General features: G+C 36.6%; 1 long non-coding RNA gene across 18 annotated transcripts; it reads left to right on the top strand.

Annotated features, from left to right (window-relative positions):
• Positions 1-131: 131 nt before the first annotated feature.
• Positions 132-18528, top strand: LOC117907148. 18 transcript variants are annotated; one of them, XR_004649955.1, is made up of 5 exons: positions 132-249; positions 1914-1961; positions 2066-4686; positions 4796-5114; positions 18327-18528. It is a non-coding gene; the product is annotated as an uncharacterized LOC117907148 (long non-coding RNA). The 18 variants fall into 18 exon arrangements; XR_004649967.1 differs by lacking the exon at positions 1914-1961 and having other exon boundaries at positions 3382-4686; XR_004649957.1 differs by lacking the exon at positions 1914-1961.
• Positions 18529-21288: the final 2760 nt, after the last annotated feature.

Below are 21288 nucleotides of genomic sequence, written 5' to 3'. Positions count from 1 at the left end.
ATAAACTAGATTTGGAAATAGTAATATTTAATTTTAATTATCTGGAGCACCGCCTTTCAACGGTCACTAGCTAGCGCTCGGTATATATAGTATGTATCGCTCTCATTTAGTTTGAAAGGCTTCAGAGGAAACTCTCCTTCAGAAGCTCTACCTTTTCGGATTTGGGAATCCATTTTCTCAATGTCTACGTTCATGGTGGAATGGGATTGATTCGCTTAACTAGAGCCTTGGTGTTGAACGAAGAATCAGGTTTCTTTTCCATTATTTTTATGAATTTTCTTTTCAGTTGGGTTTTGGTGATATCTCGGTTTCGATTCAAGAAAGTTAAGGAGTCCATTTTTCTTCAATTTAATTTTACTTTGGATGATTCTTTATTCTTCCACATTTTCCTATGAATTTCCATTTCGTTTTACTTTCAGATTATGATCTTCTTTTTCCCTTTTTGGGTCTTGATTGTTTTTTTTTTCTCACAATCTTCAAAAGATCATGATCTTTTTCTTCGTTATTCTTCCAAATTTTGCCATGAATTTCCATTTCATTTTACTTTCAGATTATTATCTTTTTCCCTTTTTGGATCTTGATCTTTTATTTTCTCTCATTCTTCCATTATTTTTATGAATTTTCTTTTCAGTTGGGTTTCAATGATATTTCAGTTTCGATTCAAGAAATTTAAGTAGTCTATTTTTCTTCAATTTAATTTTATTTTGGACGATTCGTTATTCTTCCAAGTTTTCCTATGGATTTCCATTTCGTTTTGCTTTCAGATTATGATTTTTTTCCCTTTTTGGATCTTGATCGTTTTTTTCTCTCATTCTTCAAAACATCATCTTTTTCCCTTTTCGGGTCTTGATCGTTTTTTTTTTTTTCACTTTTGGAAAGATTATGATCCTTTTTCCTTTTCGGATTTTGATCGTTTTTCTTTTCCACTTGTCAAAAGATGATGATCCTTTACCCTTTTTGGATCTTGATTGTTTTTTGTTTTTTGTTTTTTTTTTTATTACTTTTCAAATTTTTGGAGTTTATGTTTTATTTTGAATCTCTTTCAAATGATTTATTTTCTTTTTCTTTTTTCATTTGGAGTTCCAAATATGATGAGAAGTTTTTAGGTTCAAACTTTTACTCACATTTGTTCTGAGACCTGACGTCTAAAATATTTAGGTGTTGAAAAACTTGTATCCTGTTCAAATATATATGCTGAGTTATGTGGTTAAGAAAGATCATTAAATCAAACATATACTTGGATGGATAACCATGTTTGATTTTATAGACTGGTACGGGTCTTCAGGAATGGAGGATTTTTGTGTAAGGGAGTTCCTTTGTATATACTTTGGTCTGTCTTAAAAAACAAACCTCTAATTCACTAGTACAGATGGTTTGTGACTGTATCAAATGTGGATATCCCACTGATTGCTGTTAAACCTTCAATAATTTAATTGTACTGGTTGTTTTAATCACCTCAATTATGGATGTGCATTGTAAGAGATTGCTGTCAAAAACTTCCTATGAGAAGCAGAGATCACCGTTAAAAGCTAATATGAGAAATAGAAAAGCTTTTGGGTCTCTATAAAAGGTAATTTAATAATGGGAGTAAAGTTGAAGGTCCGCCATGTTAAACCTTTCCTGATTGTGTACATAGCTTCTTATGGTAGAAAGGCATATGCTTACATAACTGTAATTTCCTCTGGTTACTGCAAAAAATAGTCAAATTTTTGGGAAACATCATAAAATTATTTATTTTTATTATTGTGCGAAGAAAAAGATACTCTTGAAGATGCTCCCATCATTTGGTAACTTTGCTTTGATACTTGATGCCTGTAAATGAGATGTGGGATGTGATGGATTGAAGTTATTTTATTTGCGCATTTACTTGAAATTTCACACAAACTGTCACTAGTTCTACCAACTGCACACAGGTTCCTCAAGTTCATCATTTTGACCTTGTGGATAGCATGCAGCTTCAGGTGGTATTTTCATTTTTGACATGAAGGTTATTATGGTTATAATTTATGAGTTATATTAGCTAATTTGGAAGATTGAATTGACTTTGATTCATTGGTTTCTATAGATTAATGTATCTAGACCTTCAAATGGATGCAATGCTAAAGTTGAACTTCAATATAAGAACTGTTCAAGAAAAGGGATTCTTCCCTGGGGTTGCACTTACCATGGAAATCGGTAATGTGAGAATGGAGAACCTCATCATAATCTAATTTTCTTTTTATACAGTTGGTTTGTATGTATGAGCAATTCTGAATTTTTGTATCCGTACAGGAGCTGGGTCATTCCTTCTGATTATCCTTTAGAGACGAAACCTTATCAGCAAAACTGCTTTGCAGATTCCATCTGTGAAGGCCTATCTTTCTTTCCCTACCTCTTCTCTATATTTTTTATTTGCACTGAATTGACTAGCACGAATTAAGAGTCTAGGGGGTTATACATAAGTTGATATGTCTTTGGTTAATATGCAGACTGGATAGCAAAAGGTGGTTCTGCTAAATTTCTTGTCATTTTACTAGGTTGAAATTAAACATGGGAATTTCCAAATTGAGATACCTGAGAGTGTGATGCACAATACCTCTCATCTACCTATACCAAAAGATCTGATAGAGTGAAAAACATATTTACTGTGGGAAGCAAGGGCAAGCCAATGAGCTCACTACAACAACAAAATGTGGTTCTGCCTTTTGCAATTGACAAAATCTCAATCTATCAAAGACTTCCCCAGAGAATTAAATAACTATTTCATACTTGCATGTTACTTAGCACTCCCTTCTATGGCCATTTATTTGAGAGTTTTGTTTCTTAATTTAGATGTGACTTTTCAAGAGAGCGTATTCGACACTTATTTTTGCTTTCACCTAATTAAGAAAACCAGGGCTTTTTTGGCCTTTCTTTCCTTGTTAAAATGAATAACATGTGTACATAGATGGTCATGGTTCTCAATGAAAAGTGATTGAGAGTTGCGAAGAACAATGTATGTTTGTGTAGTCTGTCTTTTCTTATAAGTTTCAAGGACACACTTGTTTAGGAGAAGTTGAGCAATGTATCTATTTATTATTTAAAGCAACATGTAGAGCATTCATCTATCTACCTAGGGGTTTATCCCTGTATACATTTAAAACAGTTCATTTATTATCGCATCTTCCTTTTACTGTGGCACTAGTTATATTAATGGGCCTGTGCTCAAACTCCAGTTGTTCTGCCAAGGGTGCATATGCATGTGCTAGACAGCCTATACCATATACAGCCCAACTTCAGTTGTTCTCTCAATTCAACTGATGTTGAATTATTGAACTTTCACAAAGAAACTCACTAGAGTTTTCATAATTTCTTTGGAAGTGTCACCGAATTTGGTGTTGGTTTTTTATATTTCTGATGCAGCAAGATTATGAAGATGGTTTGATGAGGGAGCTTCAGAGTCAGTTGTCGAAGTGAATTTCCTTGCATGAATTGCAAAGTAATATTCTTAATGTGGGTGTTAAAGCAATGGCTGGTAATAATGCACAACCTAGCTGCCAAACACCTTTAACCATAGGAAGCATTATGTCAGGAAGTGATTAGAAAGACATTCCTAGGGACACACCAAAAGGGCTGGTTTTCCATTGATGAATGAGAAGTGTATTGGAGGAGATAACGTGATCCTGCAGCAAAGTTATTGTGTTGACAACTACAACATGGTGGTTAGTTTTCTTTTCTTTTGAGAAGTGTATTGAAGTGAATTTCCTTGCATGAATTGCAAAGTAATATTCTTAATGTGGGTGCTAAAGCAATGGCTGGTAATAATGCACAACCTAGCTGCCAAACACCTTTGAGCATAGGAATAGAAAGGCATTCCTAGGGACACACCAAAAGGGCTGGTTTTCCATTGATGAATGAGAAGTGTATTGGAGGAGATAACGTGATCCTGCAGCAAAGTTATTGTGTTGACAACTACAACATGGTGGTTAGTTTTCTTTTGATGAAATTGTGGTTATGCTAAAGAGAGTGAACAATGTGCTTGGATACTCTTTGGACCTTGATTTTTGGCTAACACTGGGTCACTTCTCTATATAAGTTGGCTTGTCAAATTGTTGCATCATGATCAAATCCTATTTCATGGTGAAGCTTGTGGGAATCTTATTTGACAATTTGTTAGTGTTCCTAAACTCTGGATTAAATGATTAATGGCATTATTCTTACTGGAAATTTTTCTGCATGTACATATGTATTCTGATATCTAACTATTATATAAGAGGAAGGGCGATTCCAACTATAACATTTTGTGCTTCTAAGAATCATTTTCTTTTTCTCTATTCTAGACTAATTGTAGAAGCACATTGGAAGTTGGTTGCCAAACTTACACAAAATTTTAAGCATTTATGCACCCCTGTAGTGTGGCACCACTTTAATATCTGTGTTTTTAACTTGACCAAGTAAAACTGGATCTTGCTGACAAACAATAAATGGATTTAATTTAGACTTTCCCCCCCTAAAATATGGATGAGATTCAGGTATTACTTTAATGGATTTGAATTCTATGGACTTTGATGAATTCAAGTATTTGTTGAATCTTTTGATTTTATTTCCTATTTTAGGTCCTTTTTGAAAATGGTTGGGGCTGATTATGGCATAGTGGTTGCTACAAACATGAAAGGTGCTACAGTGTTTCATTGAGGTGAATCAAAGTTGTCCCCAGGGGAATGGTTGGTGAGTTAATTGTTTCCTGATCTAGTAAGAGACTGTTTTAGAAAACCAAACATAATAAGCATTAGACTCATTTGGTGGTTGTTGAGTATGTGAACCGTTACTTCAACAGTTGGGCTTTGTCACTGGTTGTCAGGCCTCTCCACCAGAGATCTTGCATGGAAAATCAAAGCTGCTTGATGGAGCATGTCAGATCTATTTTACTGACATGTTGATTGGAAATGGATTCTTCCAGGTTAACATAAGCAAAGCATTTGTTTTTATTACACACACACTTTATCCTGACTGCACTTGTTACAGTTTGTCGATATTAATTTGCATCAAAGGTAGTTTTTGGGCCCACCGTTTGTCATCTGGTCAGGTGGATCATGGATAAAAGTAATGGGTCAAATTTCTCAACAGGCCTAAAAGCTATGAATCCACGTGGAAAGGTCACTCTCTTTTTCCCTCCTTAATGATTACTTATGTTGTTCTTACGGTTTTATGATAGAAATTTAAGTTGTATTTCTGTGGTGCCACTAGTTTTGCGAATATGCATAAATGTAAACTGCCTATGAAGTTCAAAAAAGTTTTCATTTGCATTCTGTTGTTTGCAACATTCATTGACTAGTTTTAAAACTTCATATGTTTTATTATTCATCTATTTAACATAGAATAAGTAGAGTTGCCACTCTTAGTAGTCCATAATCGAACACAATGATTGTATAAAAGGAAAAGAGGGCTTGTTTCTGTCTCATACCTGAAGGGTATGATTTTTAGTTGCAGCAATGTTGCAAGTTTAGTGCGGGCTTCAAGCAGTAACTCAATTTTTGTCACCTTTTTAGTCACAGGACCCAACAAAATATTGGGCTTTAATTATTACATCTTTAGCAGTAAAAGATCACAATAATCATTTGATTTGGGGACCTGTACCTGGGAATGAGACCCTCATAGCATAATGACCTTTAAGGGGTTATTTCCTAGTGCAATGATGACACTTCATTCATTTGGACAATCCAACATATGAAGATATGTATTGTCTCATACCAATTTCCAAAATATTTTCTTTATTGGAATAGGATTAATGGCCATAGTTAGGGTGTTGCAGAAATGCTAATTCTCTTTTTTTTAATGGCCAAATATTCTAGTGAATGACAGCAAAATGTTTGTGCCTGGCTCCACCCTCATAAAGGAATTTGAATGCCCAATGTCTTTTTAATGGTTTTGTCCAATTGAGTTCTTTACAAATTCATATAGCATCAGATTTTCCTTACTTGTGTAGCAAAACTTTATTTATTTGTTATGTAGTCCTTTGTTTTGTTTTTTTTTTCTTTTTTCAATTACCATGACTTTCAAAGTGGAAACTAAAATAGTCCTTTTATGTGGGTTGAAGAGAATGGGAAAGGTATTGTCAAATGGTTGACTTGATGAAATAATATCATGAAGAAAAGAAAGAGGCTTAGAGATCATTGATGCATTGGTGAGGTTGATATTTGTAAATTAAGTTGACTATCTGTAAAAAAATTAAGACTGCATCTGATTGTACTGCAATTGAATTTTTGCAGAATTCCAATTCCATGGTGTTAAGAGAGAGAGAGAAGAAAACACTGATTCTCATTGATTGTGTCTACTTACAATTGAGAAAATATATATATACAAGGCTAGGAGTCCTAACTACCATACATGTGACCTATATTAAAAAGGAAAGATTGTACACTATTAATTCATTATATTCAACACTCCCCCTCAAGCTGGAGCATATACGTCATATGCACCAAGCTTGTTACAAATGTATTTAATCTTAGGATCTCTAAGAGATTTAGTGAAGATGTCTGCTAGTTGATCATTTGAATTAACAAAACTTGTAGCAACACATCCTGATGCGATCTTCTCTCTAATGAAGTGATAGTCAACTTCAATATGTTTGGTCCTTTCATAAAAGACTGGATTGGATGCAATATGTAATGCAGCCTGGTTATCACAGATGAGTTTCATCTGTTCATCCTTTCCAAATCTCAACTCTCGAAGAAGATGTCTCAACCATATGAGTTCACATGTTGCCAAAGCCATAACTCGATACTCAGCTTCAGCACTAGATCTGGCCACTACATCTTGTTTCTTACTCTTCCAAGATATTAGATTACCTCCAATAAAAACACAGTACCCTGAAGTGGAACGTCTATCTGTGGGTGAGCCAGCCCAATCTGCATCTGTGTAACCAACAACCTGAGTATGACCTCTGTTCTCGTACAACACACCTTGGCCTGGTGTACTTTTGATATATCGAAGAATGCGGATTACGGCATCCCAAATGCTATCACATGGTGACTGTAGGAATTGACTAACAACACTCACAAGAAAAGAAATGTTTGGACGAGTAATGGTGAGATAGTTCAATTTACTTACGAGCCGTCGATATCTCCCAGGGTCTCCTAAAGGCTCCCCCTGTCCTGGTACAAGTTTGACATTCGATCCATAGGTGTGTCTATCGGTTTACAGTCTAACATACCAGTTTCTTCCAAGATGTCTAAAACATACTTCCTTTGGGAAAGGACCACACCGGAACTGGATTGAGCTATCTCAATTCCCAAGAAATACTTGAGTTTCCCCAAGTCTTTGGTCTGAAAGTGGGTAACGCAATTTGAGATTCAAATACAAGAGTCGTTCATGAATTCACAGTCAATAGTAATAGTTAATGGTTCCAATTTGTCCTGAAATTTAGCTTTTGAAAAGATGTTGCTTTAATTTCTAAATACCATCCTGATCACTGCCTGTAATGATGATGTCGTCCACATAAACAACCAGATAAATACACTGCCCCAAGGAGTTATGATGATAGAAAACTGAATGGTCTGCTGTACTGCGAAGCATGCCAAACTCTTGAACAACAGAACTAAAACGGTCAAACCATGCTCGAGGAGATTGTTTTAAGCCATATAGAGAACGGTGTAACCTGCACACTAAACTAGACTCCCCCTGAGCAACAAAACCAGGAGGTTGCTCCATATAAACTTCCTTAGCAAGATCACCATGAAGGAAGACATTTTTAATATCCAACTGATAAAGAGGCCAAGAACACATAGCAGCCATGGAGAGAAGCAAGCGGACAGAAGCAATCTTGGCAACAGGGGAGAATGTGTCACCATAATCAGAACCATAAACCTGAGTATAGCCTTTAGCAACTAAGCGGGCCTTAAGGCGATCAACCTGACCATCAGGACCAACCTTAATTGCATAGACCCAACGACAGCCAACTGTAGATTTACCAGAGGGTAAAACAACAAGATCCCAAGTGCCATTAGAGTGCAGAGCATCCATTTCATCCACCGTTGCCTGTCGCCAACCTGGATGAGAAAGAGCTTCATGGGTGCTCTTTGGAAGAGAAACAGAGGATATAGCAGAAACAAAAGCAGAATAGGGTGAAGATAATTGATGATAACTCAAAAAATTGTAAATAGGATGAGGATTACGAGTAGAGCGAGTACCTTTCCGAATAGCAATGGGTAAATCATCAGGAGAAGGCAGAGGCGGGGCAGGAGAAGCTGAAGGGATAGGAAGTGAGTCAGCAGGTGCCTCAGCAAAAGGGAGAGGAGCAGCGACACGAGGGCGACGATGATAAACCTGAAGTGGTCGAGGAAGCACAACATCAGATGGGGAGGCAATGGGAAGGGGCAAGACTTCAGAAACAGGAAGAGACTCAGAAGTGGTGGAAAAGAATGGTGAGTCCTCAAAGAAAGTGACATCAGCGGAGATAAAGTATCGATGAGTCTCAAGGGAATAACAGCGATAACCCTTCTGAAGTCTGGAATATCCCAAGAAGAGGCACTTCATGGCTTTGGCGGAAAGCTTGTCCTGTCCAGGAGTGAGAATATGAACAAAACAAGTACAACCAAAGACACGAGGAGAAAGGAAATAAAGTGGTTGGTCAGAGAAGAGAAGGAAATGAGGAATCTGATCATGTAAAACAAAGGAGGGCATACGATTAATTAAATAATAAGCGGTAAGAACAGCGTCCCCCCAAAAACGAAAAGGAACATTACTATGGAGGAGGATAGTACGAGCTGTCTCAACAAGATGTCGATTCTTGCGTTCAGTTACCCCATTTTGTTACATAAGAAGACTGATGAAGAATCCCATTATGAGACATAAAGAAAGTAAATGGAGCTGAAAAATATTCCCTGGCATTATCACTGCGTAACACACGAATAGAAATATTGAACTGGGTCTGGATTTCAGCATAAAATTTATGGAAAATAGAAAATAACTCAACTCGATTTTTCATTAAAAATAACCAAGTACATCGAGAATAGTCATCAATGAAAGTGACAAAATACTGAAATCCTAAAGTAGACGCAGTCCGACAAGGACCCCAAACATCAGTGTGGACAAGCTCAAAAGGAGACTTTGCCCGATTATTCAAACGCTTTGGGAACGAGACACGAGTATGTTTCCCAAGCTGACATGACTCACACGAAAGCGACGAAAAAATGGAAAAACGAGGGACCATCTTCTGGAACTTGGAGAGACTAGGGTGGCCTAAACGACTGTGAATGAGGAAAGGAGCATCAGTGGAAATGCAAACTGTAGGAGATGAATCCGAGGTGAGGTGATAGAAGCCTTGAGACTCACGTCCTATGCCAATCGTCTTCCCCGTACTCCGGTCCTGCAAGGTCACAAATTTATCAGAAAAGGTAATAGAGCAATTAAGAGTACGAGTGATTTTGCTTATGGAAATAAGATTAAAAGGACATTCAGGAGTATAAAGGACAGAAGTGAGAGGTAGAGAAGGTAGAGGAAGGGTCAAACCAATACCTTTAGCTACAGTTTGAGAACCATTAGCTAAGGTAACAGTAGGTAAATCAGAGGTAGTAGTAATAGAGGAGAAAAGATCTTTATTACCAGATAGGTGATCAGAAGCTCCAGAATCTAGAATTCAGGGTCCAAGAGAAGATGTATGGGTAAGGCAGGCAGAAGCATTACCAGGCTGGGCAACAAAGGCAACAGAAGCCTGAGATGCCTGAGATGCGGAGGAGCTCGGAGGCTGAGGCAGCTGAGAATTAGAGGACTGGGCCACATGGGCAGTACGAGGAGGCCGTCCATGTAACTGATAGCAACGATCGCAAGTATGGCCAAGTTTATTGCAATAGGTGCAATGAGGACGTTGGCCTCTACCTCGGTTACCACTGCGTCCTCCTCGAGAGGTAGTGTGAGAAACTAACACAGAGGAATCTGAAATGCTATCAGATGGCAAAGTCTTGAGTGGACGAGATACGAAGGAGGCGAGCAAACACATCATCCAAGGACGGAACTGATGAACTACCAAGAATTTGATCGCGGACAGGCTCAAGATCCAGACGGAGGCCAATAAGAGTAAGGACCATGAAGAACTTATCAAGCTGTGTTTGTTGAGCCCCAACATCAGGAGTAAGAGGCATCACAGTCAAGAACTCCTCCTTAAGAGAGGTAATCTGGCCAATATAAGTAGATAGATCCAAGTCTTGTTGGCTGATATGGACAATAGCAGAAGCCACCTTATAAAGACGTTGGATATCATTCGTGTATAATCCTTTGGCCTGAGTCCAAAATTTAAAACAAGTTTTGTAGGCCTGAAGATGAAGAAGGATCTTGGGATCAACGGATTGCCATAATACACTACATAACTGGGCATCTATCTTTCTCCACTGTACGCTCTCAACCTCAAGTATATCTGCCTCCTGTGTAACCAAGTGATCCTCATATCCTTGTCCCATAAACCAAAGTTCAACAGAGGCAGACCAAGAAAGATAATTTTCACTGCCAACCAATTTCTCCGAAGTAATCATAGGAGATCCAGATATGACAGAGGAAAAAATGGAAGTTTTAGTAGCCATATCCACTTATCTGGAGAATGAAGTATATTTGGATCGAAGAGAGCCCTAATACGGCTTCAGATGCGGCTGAAGAAGGAAAAACCGAAGAATCGCCCGTGTGAGAGACCAAATGGAAAAGAAAAACAACTGTGGCACCACCGGAAAGGTAGAAGAACACTTCCCAAGGCACGTGCAGGAATTGGGGTTGAGAAAAAATAGCCGGAGGACGCCGGAAAAACTATTCGGAGGGCCGGCGGAGGCAAAAGAACCCCAAAAGAGGCACGTGCAGGGCTCGGATGGCAGAAACAGGTATGAAGGGTGGCTAGTCGGCGTCAGGCGAGGCTGGAGGAGGAAGCGCGTCGCCGGAAAGTGGCTCACGCGCCTTCACATGCCGGCGCGTGAGATGCAGTCGCCGGCCGGAAAAACGCGCGTGGCCGGCGCGTGGGTGGTTTTCTGGCTCCGATGCTTTGGGAAAAATTGGAGATCTCCTCCAGGCGCTCCTTGCGGTGTGGGAAAAAGACTTCGCCGGAAAAGTCGCCGGCGGTGAATGTTTTCTGACGACGATTCGACCGACCGGAAAGCTTTGGGGTCTGGGGAAGGTGACTGGAATGAAACACGGTCACAGAAAGGTTTCCCGAAATTGATGACACGGGGAAACTGGAAAGAATTAAGTTTTCTCCCTTGGCTCTGATACCATGTTAAGAGAGAGAGAGAAGAAAACCTTGATTCTCATTGATTGTGTCTACTTACAATTGAGAAAATATATATATACAAGGCTAGGAGTCCTAACTACCATACATGTGACCTATATTAAAAAGGAAAGATTGTACACTATAAATTCATTATATTCAACACATGGCATTCAGAAATGTTGCTTAATATGTGGAATTGTTTTGGTGGACTTGAAGCATTGGAATATTTCAAAACAAGGGTGCAAACATAATTTTAAAAGGCTCAAGGCACACCAAGGTGCAAAGTCCTCCTAGAGCCTAAGGCGCAAGATGCACATAAGGTACAGGCTTTAGTGAAGTGAGCCACGCCCTAATAAATTTAATAATCATTCACATGTCCTAAGCACATGTATTATCAAATATTATCCAAAAATGCAATCTATTAAAAAAAAAACATAGAAACAAAGAACTCCAAGCATAAAAACTAAGCATCATGATTGCTAATACATATCCAAATCCAAAGTTTCCAAAACAAAACATGAAATTGTCAACAATTCAACATGCAAATATATGTGTACACAATTCAAAAACATCTGTTCAAAACATCATTCAAAAACACTTGGATAACAAATTTGTTCAAAATAATTAATCATCATCACCCATCCTCCAAATCCACCAAATCAACAACATCATCATCATTTCCATCACCACATTTTTTCATCTTCATCTATTAATGAAATAAAAGACAGTTTTATAGCTTGAAGCTATTCCCCTCGGTGACAGTATTGTGCTTAAGTTTGTTCAAGCTCTAATATCCAACCTAGCCTTCTCAATTCCAATATATCTAGACATCACCCCATGCCAAATCATCATCATAAAATGCAAAATCATCTTGTGCACCTCCATGAGAATCTCCATTTTCCATTCTTCCTATTAGTCATTCATTGCTATCATCTATATCTTTCATGGAAATTGGGTCAATGGTGTCACATTTATTGTATCTTCTCTTCAAGGCTTGATTACTTAATGTACACCAAATCATTCAAGCGTTAATGATCTAACTTATTTCTTCTCTTGCTATGAATCTACAAAAATTTATAAACTTATAAATATATTTTAAAGTTTTAACTTTTAAATTTATAAGCGTTAATTACTTGTAATTATTTTAGTCACTTACATTTTCAAAGATACTCCAATTGCATTCACAACTCAATGCACTACACATCAGGTTGAGGACTTTCATTACAAACCTTTGAAAATTTAGAGTTGAATGTCACACCTTATTCCAAATGACCCTCCCTTGAGTTTATATAGGGAGCGGAAAGCTTCTGGAGCCTCTTAAAGACATCCATTAGCGGAAAAGTGTGGAAGGTTATAAAGAAGCCAAATAAACATCCACACATTTCCACACTAAGGTAGAAAACAAGGGGAGAGTATGAAATTATCTAGAGAGTTCCAAAGGTCTTTTATATATACTTGTACATAGTGTCTAAGAGTATCTAAAGAATTCTTGATTTGTAAGGAGCCATCCAAGGTTCCAAAGAGTTCCTAAGGCTATAAATAGGTGAAGGCCTCATTTGGCCAAGATAATAAGCAAGTAAGCTTCCAAAGCATTATAAAGCATCATTTGAGTTGTAAAGCATATTTTTCTTTAAGTGTTGCCTACATGAGCCTTCTAAGTTTCTAAGTCGTGTGCATACTTAGCTTAGTTAGCTAAGTAGGTGGGTAAGGTTGACTTAGCAACACCAAGTGTCTTGGAGTTGTCTAAGTGCCATGTTAGCTTAGGAGAAGCCTAAGTCTATGCAAAGCACAATTGCAAAGCGGGCATAGTAAAGAAAGCACATCGGGCTCCAACGTTAAGGAGACTAGTGAGCAAACCCATGGAAGGGATACCAAGCCTACTACATGTGGTAGGGGAAGAAAAGATAAGTCTTGTACTCCTTTGCCAACATCGAGGCAAGGCTAGCTAAGGTGGAGTTAGCCATGTCTGGGAGATGATGGACTTGATCGAGCAAGGCATGAAGAAGGGCATAAAGGATCTAAGAGAGCAGATCCAAGACAAAAGATGTTCCCTTAGATCAGATAAAGGGGTGTTAGGCTTACAAGTTCCTAGTGTCACATGAGGATTTCGTGTCCTTCAAAGGCAAGGTCATGAGCATGCTCGCTAATATGGAGTCGGCCTTGGTTACTCGCATGGAGACCTTGGTTACTCACATGAAGACTCGAGACCAGGAGGTTAGACAAAAGTTGATCATCTACAAGACCGCTATGTCGACATGGGTCATGGCCACTCATGAGGCACCAAGGGTGGAGGTACCAAAGCCACATGTCTTTAGTGGCAAAAAGGATCCTAAGGAGCGACAAAGTGCTACTTTGAGGCCATTGCACTGGCCGACGAAACCACTGAGGTGCATACCGCAACCCTATACCTCACCGATATAGAAAAAGCATGTGCACCATAAATACTTAGGATTCCTTCGAGAAGGAAATAAAAGAGCAATTCTATCCCAGGAACATGCCTTACTTGGCTAGAAAGTTGGCTAGAAAGAACATGAAGCATCTCAACCACACACGTACTCGATTTGTGAGTACGTTAAGGAATTCTCTACACTTATGCTTGAGATACTTAATATGACCGAGGAGGAGTTACTGTTCAACTTTATGGACAACCTTCAACACAAGGTCGAGCAAGAGTTAAGGCGACGTGTTATCCAAGACCTAGCCACAACTATGGCAGCGGAGTCCCTGGTTGAATACAAGAAGGAAGACTTTTCCAAGCCCAAGCCACAGTCCAAGGGTAATCATGCTAAAGATAGGGGAGATAAAGGGGCGAAAGGCTACACTGCTACTAAGGAATGACCGAGAAAGGGCCCTAATGGCAAAGATGGCAAGAATAAGGACAAGCGAAAGGAGTTCACGCGCTAGGACCAACTGCTTCCTATGCGATGATCTATATTGGGCATGAGTTTGTCTTAAGAGAAAGGCCTTAAATGCTATGATTGAGGAAAAATAAAATGAGGGTAATGCTCATATCGAGTCGATGCAACTCCTAAATGCCCTCAAGGTTAAGCCAATGCCTAAAACACCTTAAAGCAAAGGGCTAATGTACGTAGAGGCCCTTGTAAATGAGAAGCTCACCAAGGCTTTGGTGGACACAGGTGCCACACATAACATTGTCTTGGAGGATGAGGCAAAGAGATTGAAGCTCCAAGCATCCAAGAAATGAGGATGGCTCAAGGTAGTCAACTTTGCTGCCAAGCTGCTACATGGAGTAGCACACGAGATGGCTATATGCATAAGCTCATGGGAAGGAAAGGTTGACTTCATGGTAGCACCTATGGATGACTTCAAAGTGATGCTAAGGATGGACTTCCTAAGGAAGGTCAAGGCTATGCCACTATCTTTCTTATGCTCAATGGCTATCTTGGAAGAGGAAACGCCGTGCACGATTTCTACAATCACTGAAAGTTCGCTTAAGACCCCTTTGCTATCGGTTACGCAAGTGAAGAAGGGGTTAATGAATAAGGTAACCTATCTTGTAGCACTCAGGGAAGGATAAGGAAGATGATTAAGGGGAACCTATGTTTAAAGCCATCAAGGGTGTCGTGATGAGTTCAAGGACTTAATGCCGCCTAAGCTGCCTAAGAGACTCCCACCTAAAAGAAAGGATTATCATAAGATTGATTTAGAGTCGGGAGCTAAACCCCCTACCATAGGGCCATATAGGATGGTACTGTCGGAACTGAAAAAACTAAGAAAACAACTTAAGGAGTCGTTAAACACGGGCTTTATACAACCATCCAAGGTTCCATATGACACGTCAGTCTTGTTTCAAAAGAAGCATGATGGGTCCCTAAGGATGAGCATCCAACAAGGTGACAGTAAGAACAAGTAGCCCATCTCACTCATTGTTGACTTGTTTGACCAGCTTGGTAGAGTAAGGTACTTCTTCAAGACTTGCGGTTAGGCTACTACCAAGTAAGAATAGTAGAGAGGGATGAGCCAAAGACTATATGTGTGACTCGCTATGGCTCAAATGAGTTTCTAGTGATGCTCTTCGGTATCACCAATGCACCAACCATGTTCTGCATACTCATGAATAAGATTTTTCACCCATATTTATACAAGTTTGTGGTAGTGTACCTAGATAACACAGTCATCTTTAGTAGCACCCTGGAGGAGGATATGGAACATCTAAGGAATGTCTTTAAGGTGCTAAGGCATAATGAACGAACCATACGAGAAAAAGGAGAAGTGCTCATCCTCTAAAGAAAAGGTGAGCTTCTTGGGACATCGTATCAAGGATGGCAAGTTGATGATGGATGACAACAAAGTCAAGGCCATCCAAGAGTGGGATACCTACCAAGGTACCTTAGCTCAGATTTTTCCTTGGTTTGGTTGACTACCACCGAGATGGTTCATCAAGGGTTACTCAATCAAGGCAACTTCATTAACGAATATGGGCTTGACCACTCCGCTATCCATATTATGCATATCGAATTCTATTCCCTCTACCAAATGATTGCGAATTTTCATAAAATTTCCAACAAGCCTCCTTAGCATGCCTTGGTTTTTTGCAATAGACACACCACAAGTCGTCTTTGTTGACTGGTGATCAAGACACTTCACTTTCTCCATAATTGTTGTTTGGCAGTGTGGAGTTTAGCTTCATAGTGACAAGAGTTTATCCTTTTGTTATTGGAGTGTCAAGCATAACACTTTTTTATCTACTCTTAGAATGGATAAAACGTCATTTGGGAGAGGTAGATCTTCTTTTCCAAGGACTTGAACCTTCACTTAATCGTGTTGGAACTGAGACCCGTCAAGAAATCATATTTGAGCATCATGGTAGCATCTTCAATACACTTCATCTTAATATTCAAATAGTAATCTAATTCTAGCTATAAGTTTTTTTATGATATTATTGTGTTCGATAACAGAAAAAGTACCTTGCTTGGCAGCACCAATCTTGGTTTTTTATTTCGTAGATGTGGGCAGCATCCCTCACTTTAGCATATGTTTGCCTAACAGTCTCCCAAATATCTCTAACTATTGTCAATAACATGCCCGTCCAACTGATTTCCAATTGCATTGAATTCCACAACAATGACATAATCATCGAGTTCTCTTCATCAATGCAATGAAATTTAGATCATCATCACTCAGGATAGGTCCAATTAAATGACTCTTTTCCTTTTCCCTTAAAAAATGTTTGCATTAGTTGAGACTATACCAAGTAATTGCAACCATTAAGTTTAAATGGATTTTACAGAGATTTTGATATTCTACGAAAGGGTTATTGATAGTCAGGTTGGGAGCAAAGTTTGAAGATTTGATGATTTTTTATATGTCAAACATATTAGAGTAAATCAAAAATAATTTTTGTAAATTTGAGAGAGAGGAAAATTTTATGAGGCTATGCAGGCTAACATTTTTTTGTCTTTAGTGATGCATCAAACTAGGGACTTGTTTTGTGTTAATGCAACATGGGAAGGTTATTGCTTATGCTTCACCAAGGTTTGAGGGGGAGGGGGTGGTTAAAAAAAATAAAACCCACTTCTCATAAGGGGAATCGAACCTCAAACTAGTTTCTGCCCCCGCCCCCCCTAAAAAGCGTCAAGGTTAGGCCATTGGGCTAAAGCCCACGTCTTTTATAATTGTTAAAATTTACATATGTCTTAGAAGTTGCCCCCCCCCCCCCTATTGTAACCTGATGAGTGGAACTATCCTACTAATGGCTTAGAATTGACACTCGTGGTTTTTGCCATTAAGATTTAGAGACATCATTTGTATGTTGAAACATGTGAGATTTACAAAGTCCACAAAAGCTTAGATTATTTATTGTCTCAAAAAGAATTGAATATATGAAAAAGGAGGTGAATAGAGCTCCTCAAGGACTATGATTGCTCTATTCTCGATCATCCTGGCAAGCTGAATGTAGTTGTTGATGCTCTTAGTATAAAGTTTAGTGGTTCTTTGGCAGGCCTATGAGGAAGACAACCTCATTTGTTGTGTGATTTGGGCAGTGATTAAAGATAGGATGAGGTAAAGTTTCATGAAGACTATGAAGGAAACTAACATTCAAATCCACTGAGGGAATCTTACAAACTTGACCAAGTGCAGGGAGCAGCATTTTAAAATGAGGATTGGCTGATTCACACTATCTAATTATGTTATCAAAATCTTTCATGCTTTGATAAACTCAAAGCTTCCTAGCTATTGTGAGACTTTGTTTATCACATCCAAGTCATCTTCGACACATCACCTTGGATAAATCTTTTCCCAGAACTCCTTTCTAAGCTAAATATCATGCAGGTCATAAACTTAAGGACACCAAAACACATGCACACACATCACTGTCAGAAGAAAGTTTTACTGAAATTGAAAAGCACCCTATCATCATCAGGCTGCATGAAAAGATCCTAGAATCCCAAGTGATTGCCATTCTACCTGATGCCCACAATTTGGATGGTTCTGCCTCCCCTCTGACCTGGCCATCCAAAATTTTTCTACCAAATTCTACCACACCTCTCTTTGCTTGTAAAGCTTTTGAAGCATAAACACATCTGGTTCTACTTTGTATGATGTGCTTCTTTCTTGCAAGGTGCTAATGGATAGAAAAGATGATGTCTGCATTCATGTTTTGTAAGCCAATTTGATAGAAGAGTGAGGCAGCTAACCTGAAGAGTGAATCTCTGATCCTGAATATTCACCACCAAACTCTGATCTCAGGGGCCTGACCAAAAAAAGCCAAATGCTCAATTGATAAAAACCGTGATAATAAACATGGAAGTGTTGAAAAATAGACACAAAGCTGATCTACTTTTGGGTCATTGGATATTATTTTTTTCCTCATTAAACCACATGTTACTTGTACCAATTTTTTCATCTTCAATCAAGAGGGCCTCAGGCCCCAATGAAAAATTGATGTGTGCATACTGCATACTGACATGGGTTTTGTGATGCAGATTCTCTTGTCTCAAAAAGGTAGTAGTGATTGAGAATTGCGTTATGTTTTAGAATATAAAGCAGGCTCTGTTCTTCTGTGAATAATTTACTACTAAATCCCTTATAACTACTAATTTCATATTGCGATGACCCTGTGGTTGGTATTAAGATGATTCGGTTGATTTTCTGGTTCCAGCAACCTTTGCAATTCACATGCTGTGTACTGGGCTTGAGCAAATTGCATGCTAAGTGGTGTTGGCTGATATGAAGCATCCTCCCTTCCAGGCCACCGGAACAAAGTTCTCAGAGTATGAATTTATGAACGCTTGCTGAATTTGTTGCTGTTTTGAAATTATTCTGAGTAATGCAAGTGTGTTGGTCCATTTGATTGGTGAAAAGTTAGCTCAGGAGGAATGTTTGTTTGGAGGAAAGTACTAAATAAATAAATTCTAAAGAAAATGCTTTTCAAAATACAAAAAAAAAAAAAAAAAAAAAAAAAAAGTTAGAAACTTATTTATGGCTCTTTAAAAAAAATTAAATTAAATTAAATCAAAATGCACTGAATGGTAACCTTCGAAGAAGGTTTTGGTGCGTGTAAAGGAACATGTCCTGACTCCTGAGGGGACTTTTGGAAACCGCCTTTCTATGCATAAGATTTCTTCATTGAAATAGATCACTATATTTTATATTCGCCAATAGGGACCACCAAAGCATGACTTTTGATATCTAACGCGTATGGGACTTACTCCACTCTTGATTTGCTCATTCAATATGATTTAGATTTTCATGTACTCTCAAGACTTGGTCCACAACGAATATTCGTTTGCTTTAAGCCTTTGTGCCATCTTCCCCTTGAATTTTGTTCTCCTCACAACACCAATTTTATTACTTTTTTTATTCCCCACACAAATAATTTGTAAATGGTAAAAATTATTATGATTTGGATTTTTTTTTTTTTGAAAAATAAAATAGTTTTGTAATTAAAAAAACAGTTTTTTTTTTTTTTTAAATATGTAACTTTTGAAATGAACTTAAGTGGATGTTTAATAAATCAATTTAATAACTTAATTTAAATGATTAAATAAATTAAATATGTTTGGTAAAATAATTTAATGACATAATTTAAAGACAAAAATAACTTTAAAAAATAAGTAAAAATAATTAAATTTTTCTTAAGTTTGCATCTTTATTTGATATTTTTATCATCGTTTGTTCTAATTATCTTCACCATCTTTTTTGCTACTCCACAAACTTTGATTGTTACTTGATCTTTTTTGTCATAATTATAATTTATAAGGATAAATATGTCAATCTAATGGATTATAATAAATTTTAAATTGATTTTATCAAACAACCTTAATACTTAAAATAAAAATCAAATGTTAAGTTTATGATTTAATTTAAAGTCAACTTAAATTAGTAATAAGTATTAAGTTTTATCAAACATTTTTTACATGTGTTTTAATTTTTTTATTATATTTTGAGGAACAATTAAAAGTATAAAATATATTTAAAATTTTTTTACATGCATTATGATTTCATATGGATAAGTCAAAATTACTATTTTTATATTTAAATTCCCAACTGAAATTTTATTTTTTTAAATAATTAACAACTATCCTCAGAAAACTATTTTTTATGTTTTATTTTTTCTAAAACATTCCAAAATATTTTTGCATATGTGTTTGATCTTTATTTTATCAATCAAATATACAACGATGATACATATTATGCCATCTTGTAAAAAGGTTATGCATTCCAAAAAGTAATAATAATTTCTCATGTTTGGTTATTATATAAAAAATTAAAAATAATTAAAACTGATCAAAAACTCATATATTAACGAATGAAATGAATTTTAAATATCGTGCATAATTTTTATTTTATTTTATTTTCATTTTCTTTCAAACTTTCCGGCAATCAAACATAAACCTAAATGCAATTTTACTATATGTAAGTGTGATTTCAAATGAAAGGTTTTGTGGGAATTTTGTTGTCACCAAGAAAACACCAAGTATTAATAAATATTATAGGAACACTTTTTCAACCCACCTTTACCACTACCATTAAGCAAAGGTGGAGAAGAAAAGTAGCAAAAAAGTTGGGCAACAACATTTGGAGCACTGCGCTTTCCAAGGAGGAAATTTATGGCGAGGAAGAAATTGTGACAAGTCATTAACAATTTTGGGTGGATGCTTTTGTTTATAGGACTAATGATAATGTTTTATACATTTTCTTAATTATAAATATGATCCCCATTTGACATAAATTCCCCTACTATTATTTTATTGAGGGCTCCCTTTGAAATACATCAAAAGTCAATGGCTTGTATTTTTATAAGAAAAAATAAAAAATCAAATATTATGTTTTATATATAAGAAAGATAAGTGACCGTTTCAAACTGTTTTTTATAATAATTTTTTATTTTCAGGATATAAAACATTGAACGGTAATCAAAAATTATTTTTTGTTTTTTGTTTTTAAAAATAGAAAATATGGTATTTTATGATAATATATTTTGGTTGTTTTTTATTTTATTTCTGTTTTAATAAATAATTATACAAACACATAAAATAATTAAAAATAAAATCCTACATATAAAAAATATTTTTAAATATTAAAAATATATGAAAAATATTTTTGACTTCCAAACTGACTTTTGTTCTATAAAAATGTGAACATTTACAATTTTATAATTAATATTCGATTGACATAGGAGGACATTTATTATGTTTTATTATAATAAAATTACAATTAAAAATGATTTATATCTGGTATGATAAAATCGCAACTAATTGTGATTTTAATAAACTTTAATTATAGGCAAATTTTACCCACATTTGATGCATGTTACAAATCCACTGGAATTTTAGAGTGCTTTTATTTAACAATATTTTTACTTAAATCATTTTTAATGAAATTGTTCTATTAGAAAGTGTTCTTAAGAAAATCACTCATCAAATATTTATTTATTAAACATTATAAGTGATTTTTAAAAATGTTTTGTAAATTTTGCCAAAACACTTATTATTCTTTTTATAAAAAAAAAAAACTTTTTAAACTAAAAGTATTTCCTATAATTACTACTAAGCGAACTCTTAAAATGTGAGTCACAATCAAATATGGTATTTAAAAAATAAAATTTTTACATGCACTTT

This window comes from Vitis riparia, chromosome 18 (genome assembly GCF_004353265.1).
Source record: "Vitis riparia cultivar Riparia Gloire de Montpellier isolate 1030 chromosome 18, EGFV_Vit.rip_1.0, whole genome shotgun sequence".
In the NCBI taxonomy this organism is placed as follows: domain Eukaryota; kingdom Viridiplantae; phylum Streptophyta; class Magnoliopsida; order Vitales; family Vitaceae; genus Vitis; species Vitis riparia.
The sequence above is the reverse complement of the archived record's forward strand: the minus strand, read 5'-3'. Positions and strand labels throughout refer to the sequence as shown.